The sequence below is a fragment of the Ochotona curzoniae genome, unplaced genomic scaffold, assembly GCF_017591425.1.
Source record: "Ochotona curzoniae isolate NIBS_2020 unplaced genomic scaffold, NIBS_Ocur_1.0 scaffold_1852, whole genome shotgun sequence".
NCBI classification, from domain to species: Eukaryota; Metazoa; Chordata; class Mammalia; order Lagomorpha; family Ochotonidae; genus Ochotona; species Ochotona curzoniae.
Window position 1 is genome coordinate 34,449,133 of NW_024467087.1, and position 21,888 is coordinate 34,471,020.

Consider the following 21,888-nt stretch of genomic DNA (forward strand, 5'->3'; position numbering starts at 1 on the left):
AGTGAGCGCAACGGCCAATGCTATGCCAATCCGAAGCCAGGAGCCTCTTCCGGGTCTCCCACACGGGTGCAGGGTCCCAAAGCCTTGGGCCGTCCTCGACTGCTTTCCCGGGCCACAGGCAGGGAGCTGGAAGGGAAGCGGGGCTGCCGGGATAGAACCGGCGCCCATATGGGATCCCGGGCGTGCAAGAGGACGACCTTAACCACTGCGCCACCGCGCCAGGCCCAGTCTCTCTTTTTTATTGACTAATATTATTCCTTTTTATAACCAGACCAATTAGTGGTCATTTGGGTTGTTCCCATCTTTTGTTTGTCATCCTCAGATCCATGTATAAAATCCTAAGTAACATGCACATTATTAAATACCGATACAGCTATTAAAGATACTGATCTTCATGAATAGAATAATAACCACTTTCCAAATCAAAATCAATAAAACTTATATGGAAAAAAATACATGGAAAACCTGGATAACAGGTCTTTGACACATAGAGGACATTTAAAAATATTCAGTGACTGGATGAATTACTGAATGGTATTTGTCTTTCCACGCTACTTCTTTGAATCACATTTCTACCAATGACACTTCAATACTGAGTTCTGAAATGTTTGAAATGGATAGACCATGGAGTTTTGGAGTTCTCAAAGTAATTCAAGAACGTGGTACCAGAACTACCAGGGAAATTGTGAAAAATTTCTACCGATGTTCCTCCATGTATGATGGAGTTGCATCCTAACACACCCAGTGTAAGTTGAAAAGGCATTAGTACACCTAACCTATTCTACATCATAGTACTCACTTCAGCAGCACATATACTGAAACTGGAATGATACAGAGAAGATTAGCATGGCCCCTGCGCAAGGATGACATCATAGCAGCAACTCAGAGCAATGCACTATTGCTTCTATTTATGAGAATGATCAAAAACTCCAATATAATGGGAAAGGATCATGCCAAATATCACTAGCTTAGGTAAAAATCAAAATTTTAAATTTGAAGTGCATTTTCTACCAAATGTTTATTGCTCTTACACCAGCACAAAGTAAAAAACATTGGAAACTGAATCATTCCAAGTCAGAAAGTCTCTGTATTTCAGTCTCATCCTCCTCCTTAGAGAACCAAATTCAATAAATCCAAAAGTGAGGCAACAGGAAGCTGCCTTGGTAACAAGCACCCCAAATAATTCAAAGGCATACGGAAGCATGAGAATCATTGATCGACTCCAGCTTCCCCACTCCACAGAGGAGGAAATTCAGAGCTAGCGTGGGAAGGTGCTATGCTGAAGGTTACTGAGCAAGGTAGAGACAAAGTAGCAAAAAATTGAAGATCTAAATCCCAATGTAGCACTTTCCATTACCTTGGATGTCCTTCTTTATCAAATCTCCTTTTCTAGGTGAAATCTCTGCCTCTGACACACACTTACTCCGTAAGTGTCAGTGTCTGACATGTCCCAAGTGTTCAATAAATAGTTATACTTCAAGCTTAGTTCTGTGTGGACAAAGTGACTAAAGGTTTTCATCGGTGTTTGCCAAAAATATAGCAATATAAGGCCCCATGACCAACGCATCCAGGAAGGAGGCATCTATGGTTTCTGACCCAAATGTTCAAAACATTGCCAACTAGAAAGCTGTCTCATATCACAGGCTTTTTGGTGGCCAAAGAAGCTGTGTAGTGACATTTCCTGTCCACGATCCTGAAATCACTCCTCTATACTCCCAACTAATCTATTTAAAGTTGCTAAGTCATCTTAGAAAATAGTTTCTGCCAAGTTTTCTATCAGAAAGTAGGTGAGTTATACGACTGAAAAGTAGCGGAAACTTTTCTAAGTGAAAGTTCTTATGAGTATCAAAAATAGACTATACAAACTCATTACCATAGAACAGAGGAAAAAAATCACAATAAAGGAGTCCCTTTATTCATTTTTTGACTTTCTAAAATGTGAAAAATAAGAATCTTTTGTCATTAATTCAATAAAATAGGAATCATCTCTCCTTGTGTCTTTCCCCTAAAACGTACCAATTTTGGATCAATCTGCATACTTTTCTATTCTTATACAACTCAGATACAACTTTATATACATAGAAGATGGGGGACAGCTGTAGACAAACATTTTTTACAACATTATGCCTTCATTTGCTTGCACCTTCATATATGGAAAATTCCTTTAATATAAGACGTATAAAGTGAGTCTTCTCCCTCCAATTTTTTTTTCTTAATATCTCTTTGAAAGGGAGAATGAGGGTAACACACAAATCTTCCACTGTTTACTCCCCAGATGCTAACCAAAGCCTGAAGTCAGGAGCCAGGATCTGCATTTGAGTCTCCCCTGTGGGTGGCAGAACTCTGCAGGTGCATTAACAGGGGGTGGGATTCGAAGCATAGCAACTGGGACTCAAACCAGCACTCTAATGTAGGATGCAGGCATGCCAAGCAGCAGCCTAACTTGGTGCACCATGGCACTTCCCCAAGCCATCCACTCTGGACTCATTGCTTCTACTAATGACAACCAACATCTTAAGCAGTTTCTTCTATTATTTATGTGTGCATTTATTTTTCTACTTCCTAATTCATCAATTTTATATATTTTCCATTGAGTTCCTAATATGGAAGATAATAACCAGTTGTGTTCCCTTAATCCTTCATAGTTATGCCACAATTTTACATTATAACAAATATTCACTTTTGAGCCAAACAGTATATTGACTTTATTTTCTGTCATCTACAACTTTGTTTTTCATGTAGTTATAAGAATGTTATGTAGTAATACGTTTCTCATTTTTGCTTGACTCATCTTCTGTATCACCAAATGCTCCCAATAGATTTTCAAAAATGCTAATGGAAATCGTTTTTCTGGAACATCCTTCTTGGGAGTCCTCTTTCATTCTGTTCAAAATCAGAATGAATTGCTCCCTACCTATTTGCACTACTGACATACTTGCACTCTCTTCACCTCTTTCGTTGGGTTCCCTATTTAGTCTTTCTCACATGGTGTGACTTAACTTCGGGTTCCCCTGCAGGTCCCTTCCTATCATCCTCTACATGATCTCTACCCCAGGACTGATTCTGTGTCAAAAGAACTCTTTCAGACCTCTCAGGGGATCCAGTTTAGGGTTAAGAAAGTTTCTTCTCCACCCTGTAACTTTCGCTTGTTTTCCTGAGCAAATCTTTGCCATTTTGGAATTCATGCCATTAAGCGTTAACATTCCCTCTTGCAGATATTGATAGCAAGAGTCTCTTTTGAGCTTTGTGTCTTTTGACACAGCCTCATCATTCTTTGAAATATTCTCCCTTTCTGGCAGCACCAGATGTTCCAGGCTCATCTTGTTGCTTTCCTGCCCCAGGCGGGAGATAAGCCTTTTCTCCTAAGAGTCATGGTTAATTTTAGGGAAAATTAGGTTTGAGAAACCACTATCTGAGCATTTCTTGTATCTACTATGGCTGTGGTGTTGCTATTCTGTCTCCACATTGGACAGTCAGGAAACATATGTATAGGATACACGCAATCATGTGCAAAGATACACATAAAAGCTGAGATGTCCACAAGTTGATTCTAATGCTTCTAGTTCAGTGCCACAGAGTCCCTTCTAGCCATGCCCATTTTCTATATTCATAATTGTGCTATCAGTGAGAGTTCCACTTCTATATTTGTTCAATTCTACCAAAAGGAAGTCTGTTGTTCATGTTGCCACCAGCCTGTTGTTCTATATGTAAGTCTTCCTTGCAATGACCGCAGCCAGGCTACCATCCCTCAGCCACCTATGAGGCTAATTATCATGGATTTTGTAAAGTTGGGATCCAGTACAGTAACTCACTGAGCAAAATATTACGAGAGGCAGATAGGAGAAGAGACATAATGAATAGAACTACAAACTCAAGTATGACACTGAAATAAAAAACAAGCATTTCTACAGGAATGTAGACTGAGGCAAGTGCTGAATATTTGGAACTACCACCATAGGAAACTGATGGGACAGAAATAGGTACAAGCAAAAAGTCTTCTTTAGAGTGGGTGTTTAGCCTAGACATTAAGGCACAGATGGCCTATATTGGAATATCTGAGTTCAGTCCCCTCTAGCTCCTGACTATAGCTTCCTGCTAATGTACGCTCTGCTGTTGCTCTGGGAAGCAACAGAGGATGGCAGGAGTAGTTGTGTTCCTACAACCTATGTGGAGAAACTGAAAGCACTTAAAAAAAATGAGTCAGGAAGAACATCTGGGGTTAATTTCTTTACGGTTCTAAAGACTCCAGATGCAGCTATAAACCAGGCATTTGTTTTGGCACTAGTTGTAATACAGGCATAGGTACTCTAGAAGAGTTCAGTGTTACAGAGGTGAGAGCCTATAAAATGGTTAAATGGAGTCATGAATGGTGGGAGTGGGGGATGCTTTCTGGACAGATCCAGCCATGATATGAGTCAACATAATCAGACGTGATTTAGGCTGGGTAAGACAGGAAGCAGAAACAAAAACATTGGGCTTAACCTCAAAATAATTATAATTTAATATCCAAAACAAGTTTGAGGAACTCCTGGGCTGTAAAATTTATCTCCATGTCAACAAATTGCATTTACCACCTCTAAATAATTGAGTGCTTTGTTTAATATTAGCCATAGTACTGATGCCTTAGGATATCTTTAAAAATTTTTTAAGATAACTCAAAATTAGGGCCCGGCAGCGTGGCCTAGCAGCTAAAGTCCTCGCCTTGAATTCGCCAGGATCCCATATGGGCACTGGTTCTAATCCCAGCAGCTCCACTTCCCATCCAGCTCCCTCCTTGTGGACTGGGAAAGCAGTCGAGGATGGCCCAAACCCTTGGGACTCTGCACCTGTGTGGGAGACCTGGAAGTTCCTGGCTCCTGGCTTTGGATCAGCATAGCACCGGCCATTGCGCTCACTTGGGGAGTGAATCTTCAGACGGAAGATCTTCTGTCTCTCCTCCTCTCTGTGTATCTGACTTTCCAATAAAAATCTTAAAAAAAATAACAGAGGTCAAGGTGCTGGATGTGACTCAATCTGAAGTTTTATTTCAACTCATTTTTTGTGATTATAGAGTATTTGAATTATAGGACATCCGAAAGCCACACTAATGAACTAGAAATCATCTCAGTACTCTTAGCATACCAATATATGTAGAACATCTAATGTGTTTTAGTGCCTGAGTTTGAGATAGACTAGCTGAATTCTTACACAATAACCATTACAACATCTTTGTGACTTCAGGCAAATTATTTTTCTGAAAATGGTAACAAACTACTGTGTACCTTTCAATAAGATAGGTTATGACGATGAAATATCCATATATACAAAGCACTTAGAATAATATTCAGAATGTAACAGCTCTACTGAAATGTTAATGGTATTAATTGTAGTTACAGTTCTTGGGCAGCATTAACTAGGGAGTAGATCTCAGGCAAATAGCCTTTTTCATCTCCCAGAAAGCTTGAGCCTGTGTCTAGTCAAAAGGCATTTGGGCAATGGTCTGACTTTTTCCAGATAAAGACTTCGTCGTGATGTTACATTGATATTGCATCAGGAATCAAGAGCTTGTTAGCTCTAAATACCCCCTTAAATAGAAGGACACAGAATATTAGCCCAAGGTGTTTTGAATTCTAAATAGTGATATACTCAGAATACATAGATATATACATATACATAGATATATAGTGGCATGTATGTATAGATATATAGATAATTATAGATATATGTAAACTAAGTGGTACATGAGGAGAAAATCCAGCTGCCCTTTGGACCTGGCAAGGCTGTTCACTATAGGGATGGGATGTTGGCCTTAGGGAACTAATGGGCAAGGCAATTTCCTCCTCATACATACTGTATTGAGTCCCACCTTATTCTTTATTTATATAAGATTTTAGGAAAGCTTTATTCTTGTATAATGAAGTCAGAAAATTATAGTGGATGATCCTTTCATCATTGAACCATAATCCTACAGAAATATTGCAAGTAATATATGCTAGCTTTTCGTTATAATACAAACGTCAACAAAACAGAGTTATGTATTACTAGATGGTTAAGTTAATGGTAGCGGTGTATCTCAAATAATGCAGTAGCTTTATTAATTCAAACTGACCTAGCTAGTGTTCTACTGTAACCATGTAGGCTATTTCCAAAGCTCTGCTAAGTATGCCAAGTAAAAAAATTAATGAACATCTGTGTGTCTACAACATTGAGCAGTTTCCATTGATCTTATTAGGAAAAAAAATTCCAACCGAAACTGCTATGTCATGGCAGGTGTTTCATACTTTATGTGCATTGGAAAACCAAGCCCTCCTTCCAACATCGCTAACACTGGGTTTTTGTTGGTTTTTAAATTTCTTCAACTGTGAATACTGTTCATTCTTATTTTCAAAGTAAGCTTGGTGTTAGTTTGCGAATATCCTATTGAATAATTTACTATTTTTCCATTAATCTTTCATTAGATATATTTTTAATTGATGCATAAAAGTTCTTTATGTGTCAAGGCATTCTACCCCTTGTCACATATCACAGGTGTGTTTCTTCCAGTTAGAAAACATAATTGAGGTTAAAAACTGACACACGTTTTTGAAGGTTAAATTTATCAATCTTTCACTTAAATGATTTTATGAGCACCAAAAGCTTGAAATGCCTTCTCTACTACAACTGCAAAATATTACAAAAAAAAATGTTTAGGTGTAATTATATATGGATTATAAGATTATAGCGAACACTTTAAATAAAGTTATTCAAACATTTAAGCCCAATTTGGCTAGAATTTTTGATTAAAGTGAGTATAGATGTGTTTTCATTAAAATTCCTCATTTAAATAGTCCCGTTTTCCTCATTTGTTGATAATTTTTTTCCTCACAACTTGTGAGTTTTAAATGGCTTTTAAAATTTCTTAAAATCCATACTCTTGATGAGTTCACTTCCTGGGATGTATTCTATTCGTCTGCCCGTTCCTGAACAAATGCTATAGTGATTATTATGATGTCTAGTACAATTTATGTAGCAACATTCCTTATCAATTTTCTACACAATTTCACCTAAAATTGATTTGTGTATGTTACACTGTTTTTTTCCCAAATATTGTCAAAAGCTATTCCTATCGTGCTACTAACTAATTCATGATCTGAGCAGAAAGGAAAGTGGCAGCACCATGGCACTGAGAACATGGACTAACGGCATAAACCTGTACAAGAGGTCACCTTTGTGAGCATATTTGTGATGGAACTGAATATTGAGAACCATTGTGTGTGCTGGCCAAAAGAGCTCTCTATGGTGAGTGCTCTATAACTGTGCTTTCCAATATGGTAATCACTAACCACATGTGGCTATTTAGCACTTGAAATATGACTAGTGTAACTGAGGCATTGAATTTTTAGTATTGCTTAATTATAATTCATTTAAATTTATACACTTTATTCACTTGAAGAGCATAGCTACCTACTGAAAACTCATGGCTACATTACACTGCTTCATAGCATTATTAGCAGATAGTTTCCAGTATATTTCATCTAAAATCTAAAATATCAGATACGGACTTTCAGCAAAATGCTAAGGCTAATCCCAAGATATCAAAGGCAATTCAAATAAATACATTAACACATATTCCCTATATGCTTAGCATTCCAAAGAATTAAAAAGACAGCCTTTTAGAAGTTCAAAATGTAATAGGAAACAAGCATTCAAACAGCAATAATTATAAAATAAGGTAAATATCAATAAAGAATCAAATTGTCAAGATGATTTCAAGAGGCATTTTGCTATGGGACAGGAGATATTATGGAGGACTACATGCAAGAAGAGACAATTCAGCTGCTTCCTTTAAAGTATTTATTTGAAAGGCCGAGTAATATAGAGTGAAGGGGTATCAGAGCTTCCATCTGCTGGCTTACTCCCTAAATGTCACCAACAACCAGGGCTATACCAGAATGAGGCCAGGAGCCAGGAATTCCATCTGGATTTCCCATGAGTAGTGGGGGCCTAAATATTTGGGCCATCTACTGCTGCTTTCCCAGAAGCATTAGCAGGGAGGTGGATCGGAAGTGGAGCATCTGGGATTCAAACCAGATGGGATGTAGGCATGGCAGGCTGCAGATTAACTCTCTGTACCACAAAGCCAGCTGCTTAAATTGCTTTTTGAACATAGTTCATTATCAACAGGACCAGAAGGGGTGCTAAAGAGAAAAGGGAGATACCCTATGATTAAAGGACATAAGCAAAGACCGAATGAATACCAAAGGTAATGTTACATAACTGTGAGTGGGTAGATCTGTCTAGACTAACATGTGAGTAGGATGGCAGCGGGAAGTAAGGCTCACTAGCCAGCCAGAAGCTAAATACCCAAGATAGTGTGATTCCTAGCCAGAAAATCCACACTTGATATTAGAGCTTGTGAAGAGAATAAAGTCACTGGAGACAAGCATCATTTGAGCTCAGAATCCCAGAGCTCTACTAGATTTGTAGAATCAATAAGATAGCTTCCTAGCCTGGAAAGATTCCCCTACCTCACATTATTGTAAACACTAAACACAGTAAGAAAAGGAAAAAGTTATTTAACAAATAAGGCAAGCACTGTACAAATGTTAAATTCATAACGAACTACAGTGGTCTAGATGTTTCCTAGAGTAATAAACATTCACATGAGTCAGAACAATGAAGATTCATCCAGGCATAGAAACAGACTAAGAAAAATGACTGAAAACACCGTAACAATTTTTAGAAATAATAGTTTCAGAAGGCAAACTGGTAAAGACACCACACTTTTCAGTTCCCTAGGTACTGAAAGGATGACACCGACTTTCTGGATTAGTACTGACAATAGTCTCCTCTCCCAAAACTCATGTTGGAGGCCCTGATGTGCTTTTGTGGGCAATCTTAAAGTTACAATGCAATTAACAATGCATCAAGCAGCTTCAATTCTTACAAGTTATTCCAGATTTAATAATAACCCACACCACCCAATGACCACTAAATATCCAGCACTTTTGAAGTGAAATGGACTCCAGAAAAATCAGCGTTAATGCACAGCACATACCAGAGATCAGACCAAAGATGGCTACAAGAGGCATTTTTTTGTTGGCTAAGTGAAAAATTCAAGAAGACTTGATGGACAATAGTACCAATAGGAATACAAAGGAATCTATTCCAGACACAGGAGTCAAGGCAATTAAAAAAAGACAGGATGCAAGAGGTAGGAATGAATGAGACAGATGGGAGTAGCACAGAGAAACCAAATATCCTATGATTTAGAGAATAGTGGACTCTTTAAAAGCAACTGCTTTGAGAATTATGCAATACAGGCATCTATGGAAACACATACTTCAGAGATATGATATTAGGAATGTGTCCCATCCCCCTCAAAAGACAAGTTTGCTTAGGGGGAAAAAAAAATCAAATTAGTATCTGAATGTATTTTACATGCCATCATCAAGGTAAAGCAGTAAAGATAACCAGGTACCAAGCATTTTAGAATTCAGGAGAGAAGCCAAGATGTAGAAGATGTATACTTTAAGGGCAAAAATAAAGTAAGCAGCAGCCCAATGTTGGGCTCTGTGTCCCAGAGAACACATTATTTAGATCGTCTAACCCAAGACTGCAGGCTTGTCTGTGGTAGGGGAAGCTTGGAAGAAACGCTCACAACAGACCCACTTGAGCACCTCTAATGGCATTAGAAGCCAAAGAGAACTGGTCCAAGTGGTGGCTTTGGCAAGATGAAATCATGCAGCCAGATAATCTTCCCATCAGGTCTTACACTAGAGAGCTTGCCTTTGTTAAATACTTTGCCCTCCATAGCTCAGGATGTCACACGAAGAGGAATATTCAAGTCCCAGCTCAGAAAAGCACACATTGCACATGCAACATTTTTTCTACACTAAACTCACTCTGATCACCCTTCCTGACCTGGGCTCAAGGGCTAGACCTTACAGATTAAATCAAGGGTATGAGCTGCTGGTTCCAGCTGAAAACCAGCCCAGAAAACCCTTGCCTGCCTGACTCTCAGGCTTTGGCAGTGATGCTTCTTGCCTGTATATTTTACTACTGAAGAGCTGAAACTTCAGATTTTCCTTTCAAATATCTTCCACTCAATTACAGTGCCTTTTTACCAAGGAGCTTATGGTACATCTCAAATGAAGGCAGCATGTGTATTCTTCTGCTAACAGTCCCGGCTGTGATTATTGTTGCCAAGGTAAAGAAATACTCAAATACAAGAGAGAAATGTCTTTGCCCCGTAAGTTTCATCATACTGCTGCAATCTGTTACAGAAGGCTACTCAGACCATCACATTACACACAGTGAGGACTTCATTTGAAGAACAGACTTGCACACACAATTTTAATAAAAGCATGTGATTATTTCAACCGCATTGCCATTCATTTTGCTTTCCCTGCTTTTCCCCTTCACCAATAGCAAAGGTTTTTCAAAGAGGCACTTCAATGAACTATACAAGCCAACAGTTTCAATGAAAATGCATTTGCTGTTTAAAACAGAATTGGAATAGTCACTTCATAATTCATTTCTTTTGCATAGCCAAGTGCTTTCGAGTACGTGTTCTTAAAGCTAAATCAAACTCCACTGAGCCTTGCACCTGTGGAGACAAGTTCCAGATAGCTAATCCAGGTTGCACCTCGGGTCAGCAAACCATCAGCTCACCCTCGTAAGCAAAGGAGGCATGTATTGACTCTACTGCCAGTAACGGACAAACAAGAATGTCCTACTCAATTGAGGAGCTGTGTCTCAGAAAGTGATTGGGGAAATCAAGCTCAGAGACTTGATTTAGCCTGTCAAAACCAGTCTGGAAGCATCCTAATAAGCTCAAACCCTGAACATCACCATTTAGCCTCTACAGTTTCTAGGAGCAGCCCCACAGGAGGTGAAATTGGCCCCATTGAGCAACCAGAGTTGAGGCTGGATAGAAATTAGAGAAGGCAGCTAAGGCTGTACCACAAAGCTAGCCTTAAGTTCCCAATCCTACTGCTAGAAAGGCCTGGCTTTTGTTTAGCCTACCAGGCATAAACAGTAGAGGTCATGACTTATTGTCCCTGAGGCCGCTTTGCTGGCCAATATTGCCCTCTCCTTGGACCAGCTGTAGCTAGAGCAGGTCAAAGCCTTTGAAGCTACCGTCTTTTACCCTCATTTAAATGCTTTCTATTTAAATCAACCTCTTCCACCAGGCTTAATTGCCAGCTGTCTAGCCAGGGGCAACTAGCAAGCAGGAGAGCTCCCAGAGAGACTGGCCAAGGCTCCAGCTCCTCCGGAGAGTATCAGTGGCCTGGGGGGATGAGGGGGATGGGACAATGGGGGTATGGGAGAGGAAGACTGGAAGGAGCTGGGTAAGAGTCCACTGAAATAGGGGTTCTGAGATACCTCCAGGGGCACTTTACTCTCCAGTATCCCAGGGAAGTTATCCAAATCCAGGGAGGAGTGCATTCCTGGTGGTGAGGAGAGGCCAAAGCTCAAGGGACCCTTGTGGCACGGAGCCCAGCAGTGCAGGGAGCAAGAACTCCCCTTCCAACTCCTCAGGTACAACTCCAAAGAGGTACAAGCCAAAGAGGTGAAGTGTGCACGGAGCTAGGGGAGGTTTTCTGTGGGTAAAAGGTCTGCAGCTTGGGCTACACACTTAACCCCTTCCTTCCCAGGATCCCTATGCCTAACAGCCTTTTTGAAATGCGGATGCCCCCCCTGGACTCAGGGACACATCCTTGCCTGTACCACCCTGCTTTTTGGTTGGGTCTGCCCTCCGCTGTGCCGCGCGCATTTAACAACCCACAACTTGGTACCCTCAGCCACACCTGGCCACTTCTGTGCAGGCAAACTTGATGTGCAAATCTTACACAAGGTGAAACTATTGGTGGCAAGCAGGTGTCCCCATCCAGGTCTAAGCTACACCTGACTAGTTATTACTCTGAACAAGCCAACCAACGAACAAGCACGCTAGGCTCCGGAGTAGATTTCAGCCTAGAGGTACTTCGCCAGCACTCTAGCTCATCTGCAACTTTGGTGGATGGCATGGAGAAAACAAACTCGTTTACTAGTGCATCCGTTAACTCCCTAAAATAGGAAAGGGGGCCAGAGAGGGAAGAAATCACTAGAAGCACGTGAAACAGAATTAGAAAACACACACACTTGCTTTTGCAGGCCTCCTCCGCCTAAGTGTACTTCTTAAATATGGGAGTGCCAGATCGAACTGGTTCCTCCATTGCCCTGCAAGGCGAGTCACTCGTGGATGGCCATCCCTACTCTCCCTCTCCTAGGGTTCCTCCACCACAAGTTTGAGGCGCAACTCTGTTCTCAGCCCTGAACCATGGTGAGAATTTGAATCCGTGAATCCCGTCCCAGGGACGGCGGGGAAACTCCCGGGAACAGGAGAGACAGATGGCGTTTCAGGGCCAGCGGGATGGTCCCGTCGGGCAGAAGCGGTCCTAGATCTCCAAGGCTCCCAGGCTTTCTCAAGCTCGGTGGGAAACAGGTCAAGTGAGGCTGCTTAAAAAAAAAAAAAAAACCGTCTCCGGTCTAAGTGCCAGTTACTCTCCCTGCCGAGGGCAGAAAGCAGCGGCCCGGGAGAAACAGCCTTCCCCAAGCAAACACCGCAACTCTAGCCCCGCGCGCCAAACATTCCGCCGCGCAGACTACCCGGGAGTTCCTCCACGCTCGACCAGCGGCGTACGCTCCTCCTGCTGAGGAAACCCTGGCTTCGGCAGTTCTAATCCCTAAACTTTTGGGGAGGGAGCAACCACGCAAGTTTCCAGCTACTAGCACCAAGGTTAGCAGGAGCCGCTCCGTTGGCCGTGAGCTGCCTGGTCCCTAGGACTACGTTAGAGCGCGGCGCGTCCTCCCCCCAAGCCCAGTCCCGGTCCTCGCCAGCCAAATGCCTCTTTCTGTGAGAGGTTATTACCCGAGTCTTCAGGAGCAAAAACAGCCAGCGGCGGTGTCCAGCGGGTCTCAGGAGTGTAGTTCCATGTCCGAGGCGACGCGGCGAGCCGGGTTCTCTGGAAACCGGGCGCGGGCTCGGACTTAACCGAAGGCGCCCACCGACGCTGTCCGAAGCCTCGGCGGCGCGGCCGCACGCGGGAAACACCAGGTGTGTCCACGCAGGGAGCCAGCAACCCCGCCCGTTTTCCTCGCTCCCTGTCCTGGCCAGAGACTTCCGGGAAACTTCTGGTCCAGAGCAGGTTTTCTGGAGTTCTGAGGACTTTGAGAGCAGCGGGATAGGGAGAGAAACGAAATAGAGTTCCTAAATGAGTCTGCTCCCTTAGTTAATCTCAGGTGCAGTCTCTTCGGCTGAGTACTCGGACTCTCTTCTTGCAGCCTCTCCCTCCTCACTGACTGGCCTTCAGGGCAGCCTTGTTCCTGCCGCACTTGGCCTGGGGCCAAAGCGGTGCTCGCCACGACACTGGCGCCTCAGGCCGTGGCCCTCTCGCCAGCAGGAAGTAGACCCCTCAACTGTCCTCCGGGTCTGAGAGCTGCGCCGCCGACTACGGGTAGGAACTGGAACTCTGCCCACCTCTCTGCCGCCTGTTCAGGGCTCCCTACCTCGCCCGGGAGCCCTCCGACCAGTGCGCCAAAGACCACAGGACTCTCCTCAGCACCGACCCGGGAGCGGTGCCCCGGAGGTGAGCTCCAGGACTCCCCTCACATCCTGCTACCGCGGCTGCAGCCTCCAGCATACACTGGGATGGGGATGGCAGGAAAGTGGAAGTACCAGGAGCTGCTGGTCTTCGTTGCTAACAGTTTGGTGCCTCCTGGCTGATTGATTTCCACTGGGAAAGGAGGTGGCAATTAGAACTCCTCTGGCGCGTCACGGCAAAGAGCGGTTTCTGCTCCTCCTCTTCTTCCACACCCCGTTTGGATTTGGGAAGGCGGGGAGGGGAGGCCGAATGAGGCGTGTGGGCAAAGCTGCCAACCCCAAGTCCCCCCATTCCCCGGCTACAAACACACGAATGCGCTTCTCTTACCTTTCCCGAGAGAAAGCGCGTCCCGGCAGCGCCGTCTAGCGTCCGTACTTAAATAGGCCGGCAGGCAGCGTTGCGGAGGCGGGCGGGGGGAGGAGGGAGGAGTTAACTGAATGCAGGTGTGTGCAAAGCCCTAAACAAAGTTTCCAGGTTCCCCAGCTCGGGAACTATACAGGTGCATAGTTAGGCTTCACGCTGAAGTTCACCTGTTTGCCCGCCCCCCCAAGCTAGTATGTAACGGTTTTAGACGCAAACCACCCAGTTTTACTTCTAATGTGAGCTTCACAGGACCAGGGAGAACTCCGTTTGTGCTCCCCCCTCAAGTCAAATATCCTTCAATCCAGGTTTTCTCCATCTCCACCAATCACAGGGCGGGCAGGCAGACAAGTAGGGTCCTGGGACCAGAGGCTGTGCTCACAAGCTAAAACCCTGGCCCAAGAACATTCTGCACGCCCGAGGCTTGCCAATCATGCTCTTCATCACTGCTCTCCAATGTCACGCAGCCCAGAAATCCCCGTCTTGAAGAGGAACCAACACCCGGGAGCCTGCAGGATCCAAATTGCAGCAATGCAGAGTAACCTTTCCGCACCAGGCAGGTATCTTCCTGAGCGTTCTGCCAGCTCTTGGAGCTGATTAACACACTTAACAGGATTGCTCCTTTAACGGGTCAGCTGAGCGCTGTGCGCCAACGTTCGCTGCTCCTATTAATTTGTCCTTCTCTGAGCTTTCTCCAGCTATTCTCCCGAAGCTGTTCCATCGCTCTGCATTAACCACAGAGAGCGGAGCGAAACGGAGACAGGGGCCTGAAGGGAACATTTCAGTGCTTTGTATGTGGCACACAGCAGGCATCCCTGCTCTCCCCCTCCCCTTTCTTGGCCTCTGGGTCTCAGTCCACCCGTCATTCAACTTTAAAGACCTCAATCTGTGCGTGATTAAAGTTTCACCTCTCTTGCCAAGTTGAGGCACTCTTCTTCCCTTATGGGCTGAAAATGCCGCCTGATAACTCCGTCCATAAAAAAAAAAAAAAGAAAGAAACAAAGAAAGAAAGAAAAATATATATATGTCCTTGCCCTCACTCCTACCTTGGTAAATTCCTTCTGCAGTCAGAATTAAGTCAGCAGATACAGGAGGTCTCGAGAGGTCCTCTGTGACTGGAAAAGTGTTTTTAAGGGAAATCAACACCAAGTAGCCCTCCCCAGTTTTTGTTATTCATGGGGGGGACGGGTGGGGGAGGGGAGGAAAGGGACAGTGATTGTGATTGGGCTATTTTAAAGATTAATTTATTTTTATTGCAAAAATCAGACATACAGAGAGGAGAGACAGAGAGGAAGATCTTCAGTGGGTTGATTCACTCCCCAAGCGACCTCAATGGCTGGAGCTGAGCCAGTCCCAAGCCAGGAGCTTCTTCTGAGTCTCCCATGTGGGTGCAGGGTCCCAAGGCTTTGGGCCTTCCCTGACTGCTTTCCCAGGCCACAAGCAGGGAGCTGGATGGGAAGCAGGATCGCCAGGATTACAACCAGTGCCCATATGGGATCCTGGCACATGCGAGGTAAGGACTGGCTAGGTCCTTGGGTTGTATTTTTAAACTCAAAAATGTCAAGCAATTTCTGCTTCTACTTTTTAATGGATCTCTTCTCTCTGTTTTCTGTATCTCTTTAAATTATTACCTTTCATGATACAGTTTTGTAGGCATAGGGATTCTTCTTCACTTTCCCTTCCCCTCCTCCTTCTCCATTTTTCCCTCCCACCAGTTTTGCCCATATTATTACAGCAGTATATCCCCCTAGTAACAGTTGCAAGTTCAGCTTTCTGCTATTCAAGTGGAGTATAACAGTGTAGGCAATGGTAGAAAATGTAATATCAGATTGTCGAGGTATATTGAACCCTCCTTTTGTTTGGGAGTAGAATGCATCCTACAACATAACAGACTGTCTTTTGCAGATAAAAATCCCATTCTTCTAACAAGCATAGCCAGCCCAATTCTCCGTTGTCCCTCACTGCAGAACACATATAAACTTCCTTCTGCCTGCTTGCCCTGTGTGACCCTCACCACCATCTCCAGGCAACCCTCCATGGTGGCTGCACTGCTGTTCCTGGAGTCCGTGCCGTGTGTTCCCAACCAGCTAGGGACTGCAGCCACTTGATGGAAGAACACCAGTCCTCAAATGGAATCTTCATAGTTGAGTTCCTGGCACATGCTGGTGGGCCTTTAAGGTGGCAGTAGCCTTCAGGCCTTAGCTGGACCTTAGCTGGCCCTTAGCTGAGCAGCTGAGTGGTTCCAAGTGAAGTCCTTTAATCAGTCTATGATAGCCTCTCATTTACCATAATGAGCTAAAGGGAAATCAGCAGCACATTCATTGCACTAACCAGTACTACCCTAGGCAAATAGAATAGATAACTCCTTTAAAACCAAACAAAAAACTCTTTCTGTCCTGTTAATTCCTCTTTCATCAACATCTGATTGGACTTAACTTGGCTCTGACAACCAGAGCCAACATAATATTCACTCTACCATGTGCTTAACCATTCTTTGAGTACTGCCTTTAGCAACACCATGTTGGTGTTTAAGTCTGATTAATGCCCAGCTGGTCTGGCTCACCTTACTCTCTTGGATAACACCACATTTCACCAATCACTTTAATGAGTCTTTCTGGAATTGGGGATTTAAGACACCATGACACATTAAGACATTTTCTCTGAGTGGGGCAAGAGCATCAAAAAGACTACTTGCTTGTCCAATCCTACAAATCCAATTTATGGTTAAACAATGTGATCTATAAGGAGTTGGGGGAATGTGGGGATCAACAACCCCCAAAGCAATACAATATCAAGAACATGAACAAGGTGTCAGAGATCTCTCAGAAACATTTCGGTGCGATTTTGTAGCCTAGTGCCTTTTTCCTCAAAAGCAGCCCTGGAGAATTACTGTAAGCTTGTTAGACAGCAGAACCTCAAGTCTCACCTCCAGTCCTCCTAAATGAGAGTCTGCGCTTTAACAAGTAACAAGAAATTTGGGATGCACTTTGACATCTTTTTTATTCCTTTTTGATACATTTTAGTTGGTATTTTTGTCCCTTCCCATTCCCACAAGTTCCTTCCTCTCCATTCTGTTCTCCCCTCCAGTTTCACAATGTGTGTCTTTCATGGATTTTCCCAAGTCTGTCGTGCAGCCACTGGAGTGTCTCCCAAACGTGTAAGAGACTGTCATCTCATTGTGAGTTCATTCTTGTATCCCAGGGCCCTAATGAAGGTACAGTGAGGACTACATATTTGTTATTTATGGGCAATACCGATAACAGTGATAAAAAGGACATTGACCATCTCAGGTAATTATAAGCAATCAGCCTCTTATGGATTAATGAATTACATCACAAGATCTTATTACAGAAGGTACAGGTAAGTATGAATTGACATTGAGTGATATTCACATGTAATATCCCCAGATTTGACATTGTATTATCTTTTTTTGGAAGTTCACATATTTATTCCTGTTTTTCATCATGCAAATACTTGTTCCTGTACACTTAGAAAAAAACTTTTAAATGTGTCTGCTGAAAATTTAATCCGGTCAATTTTTGAACTGAATTTTTGTTCTTTTTTTCACATTTTACATTAAAGGCAATTAAAGATCCATCTACCATGTGACCCAGCAGTACCACTCCTAGGAATATATCCAAAAGACTTGTTACATGAGAAAACAACATGCACCCCAATATTCATTGCAGCACATTGACATTTGAGAAACACTTTCAAAAAAATATTTCATTTCTGCCCATCTGGGAAGGAAAAGGGGGAAATGAGTGCAGTTATCCAAGGAACTAATAGTGAGATTCTGTCCCATGATAAGCACCTAAGAACAAGGCCCAGGTTATATATACTGAGTTAATTAGGAGCAATATATTTCACAACCAAGAACTACTATTGGATTATGGTTAACTTTCCTTCCTAAAAATGATCTTCATGCACAAATGCCCTTGGTTACACGAAAGAAATAGGTGAAAGTGTGGGTTTGGCTTAATAGGACTCAATCACTACTGAATGAAACATCATTTCAATTTGTCCACTAGGGTAGGATCAGTACCTCCACATTCCTGATAATATTAATAGAACTTTATAGAATTCACCAACTTTTGGAATTTGTTATACATACACTGATTGGTGGCAAAATGGCTGATTTCTGTTTAGTGAGACCAAGAATCTTACAGAATTTAATAAGTGACTTTACAAAAAAAGTAACCAAAACATGACTAACTTTATTCTACTGCCCAATGCAAACTTGAAAGTTGTCTCTTTGGATAGTAATGGGAAGCACCGGAGAGTGAATAACTATTGTATATTTTCTACTTCTCAACTTAACACTTCACATATTTGTTTATATTTCATTCATGTTCTAGATCTGGACACAGGCCAAAATTACTTGCTTAGAATCTTGTTGATGATTCTTGGAATCATATCCTAAAACTGTCAAATCAGAAATTTAAGGAACAGGTATCCTTAGAAAACTTTCTTGGGAAAACTCAAAACCATGAACCATAAAGAAAACAGTAAATTTTGCCCCATACAAATTAAACTTTCTGAAAATCAAAAGGAAAACTATAAACTAGGGGAAATTTTGTAATGCTTCAAGCAAAATGAGTATTTTATAAATATATAAAGCACCTGTATGAATCAATTTTAAAAAGAAAAGTAGGCAAAGGAAATAGATACTGCAAATATAAAAATAGAAATGGACATATATGGAGTAAGATAATTGCAACCTAATTTACAATGACAAAGAAGAAATGTTGGCAACGTGTGAATACTTTCACAGGAAATAGGCATATGAATTAGTACAACCACTTTGAAGAACATTATAGCTATATATACTGAAATAATAATACCTACTCTCATACAACAGAAAGATTTCTAGAAAAATACTGAAAAAATCAACAACAATGGTTGCTTTTTGGAAGGAAACATAATGGGCATCACATAATGAGCAAATGTGTGTTCCATTATTATATGCATTATTGTTATCCATTCTTTATATGTCACTATTACAAAGTTGCACTTCTATAGTTTGATTGTGTGACTTTAAAAAAGATTCATTTTTATTGGAAAGTCAGATGTACAGAGAAGAGGAGAGACAGAGAGGAAGATCTTCCTTCTGATGATTCACTCCCCAGTGACCGCAATGACTGGAGCTATGTCAATCCAAAGCCAGGAGCTTCCTCCAAGTCTCCCACGTGGGTTCAGGGTCCCAAGGCTCTGAGAAGTCCTTGACTGCTTTCCCAGGTCACAAGCAGGAAGCTGGATGGGAAGCGGAAACTGTCAGGATTAGAACCGGTGCCCTTATGCAATCCCTGCGCAAGGACTGTAGCCACTAGGCTATTTTACTGGATTCAGATTGGTGACTTCTTTGGTAATAGGAGTATTAACAGACAATGTTAGTAGCTTAGCCTCTTGTGCTTCTGTCATTGACCAGTGGTTTTGGGTAGTTCCTCCAAGGAGAATAGTGAGATGTATGGAAGAAACCTGAACCCAACTCATGGCTTGGACAAATCTAAGACATATCTAGATGATACCACTGGAACCCCAGTGACCTTCAAATCTGTGAACAAGAAACATAGATATTTTTTATGCCCTTCAAAATCAAATCTCATGGGATTTTTATTATTACAATGTACTATTATAATAATAACTAGTGTGATCCAATTTACACATTTGTAATATTTGCTATGTACATTTATTATTTCCATTTAACCTTTGATCAAAAAGAAGATATTTGTCATTAGAACATTGATTAAACTATAGAACACTCAAATGTTCTATACCATGTAGTTTAAAAAATAAGAAAACTTTCTATTGCACAGATATATAAGTGAAGATGCAGTGTTAAAACATAAGCACAGAGCAGAACAATACAAATAAGTTGTTGCTGTTTGTATAAAAAAAAAAAACAGGAGGAAGAGAATATGTATATTTGCTTAGCAGAATACCCATGAAATTAACTTTATTATTTACCTGAGAAGAATGGTACTAAGTAGAGACAGGAGCATGATATCTCATTGAGTACTTTTTTAAAAGATTTATTTATTTTTATTGGAAAGTCAGATATACAGAGAGGAGGAGAGATAGAGAGGAAGATCTTCCGTCCGGTAATTCACTCCCCAGGTGAGCACAACTGCTGGCTGAGCCAATCCAAAGCCAGGAGCCAGGAACTTCCTCCAGGTCTCCCACACAGGTACATGGTCCCAAGACTTTGGGCTCTCCTCGACCTCTTTCCCGGGTCACAAGCAGGGAGCTGGATGGGAAGCCTAGCCGCCAGGATTAGAACCAGTACCCATATGGGATCCCGGTGTGTGTAAGTCAAGGACTTTAGCCACTATGCTATCGAGCCGAGCCCAATGAGTACTTTTTGATACTCTTTCTTTCCTTATTCTGTTTGCAAACTCATGTAATGCATTGCTTCCTCAAAACATAAAGTATTTTAAAAATACAATTTGTTCATTTAAAATAAGTTCCTCAGGTGCTAGATGAAAACTGAAGACACTGGCAATAATGGTTGTGTGTAAGAAAGACAAGTGGGTTGACAATCTGGCCTGGAAGGCAAAATTAAGTTGTGTTAAATACTTGCAGATCTAACTAACTGAGCACATTGGGAAAACAGTGATTAAATTTTCACTGCAGCACTGTCAGGTGAATTATTTTATCCATTTTTTTGCGGGGGGGCGGTCTCTGTCTTAAAATGACTAAGTAATAAGTAACTTGCTTAGGGTTTCAGTCTAGTTTTTTTTTTTTTCACAACAGTATGCTACCTTCTCACTGCAATATGCAGAAGCAATGGAAATCAGAAGAGTACAATTTTTCTTTCTGCTTTCATTCCACCTCTATTTCCTTGAAGCCAACAATCAACAATGAAAGAGATAAAAGTGTGTGTGATGGGCCCGGCGCGGTGGCGCAGTGGTTAAGGTCCTCGCCTTGCACGCCTGGGATCCCATATGGGCCCCAGTTCTATCCCGGCAGTCCCGCTTCCCTTCCAGCTCCCTGCTTGTGGCCCCGGGAAAGCAGTCGAGGACTGCCTAAAGCTTTGGGACCCTGCACCCGCGTGGGAGACCCGGAAGAGGCTCCTGGCTTCGGATTGGCATACTATTGGCCCGTTGCGCTCACTTGGGGAGTGAATCATTGGACGGAAGATCTTCCTCTCTGTCTCTCCTCTCTGTATACCCGCCTTTCCAATAAAAAAATAATAAAAATAAATCTTTTAAAAAAAGTGTGTGTGTGTGTGGAGGGGAGGTTATGTTTGCTATCATGCGTTTGTTTTCTTTTTCACGTCATTTTGTTTATTCCTCCTTTACTGCTTTTGGTTTACATTGAGTAAATATTTTCATACAGTATTTGAATTCTGATTATCTTATATTTTAGAACATATTATCAGTATATACTTTATATTTACTTTTTAAAGTCGTATTTATTTGTTAGAAAGAGTTACAGCGAGGGAAAGACATGTACACATCCACAGATAGTGAGAGAGATCTTCTGGCTACTGACTCACTCCCTAGACTGCCTCAGTGGCCAGGGCTTTGGTCAGACTGAAGTCAGGAGTCAAAAACTTCTTTCAGGTATCCCATTTGGGTGAGTGATAGGGACCCAAAGATTTGGACCAGCTTTCACTGCTTTTCCCAGTCCTTTAGCAGGGAGCTTGATTGGAAGTGGAACAACCTGGTCATCAGCTGGTTACCAGCTGGGATGCCAGTGTCACAGGTCACGGTGGCTTTACCCACTAAACTACAATGCCAGCCCTATATTTACTTACTTGCAGTTAAGTACAGAGATTTTAGCAGTGCTCTCTTTGTACTATTTTTTTTTACTATAATTATAAAAGTAATGTCTATATGAGGATACTTTAACATTCAAAGAGTATGGAAGTATTTTGGTATGAACTTATTTTTAAGGATTTATTTATTTGAAAGGCAGA

General features: G+C 42.2%; 1 non-coding gene across 1 annotated transcript; it reads left to right on the forward strand.

Annotated features, from left to right (window-relative positions):
* The first annotated feature begins 791 nt into the window (after nucleotides 1–791).
* On the forward strand, nucleotides 792–900 carry LOC121169569. Its single transcript, XR_005885871.1, has one exon. It is a non-coding gene; the product is annotated as a U6 spliceosomal RNA (small nuclear RNA).
* Nucleotides 901–21,888: the final 20,988 nt, after the last annotated feature.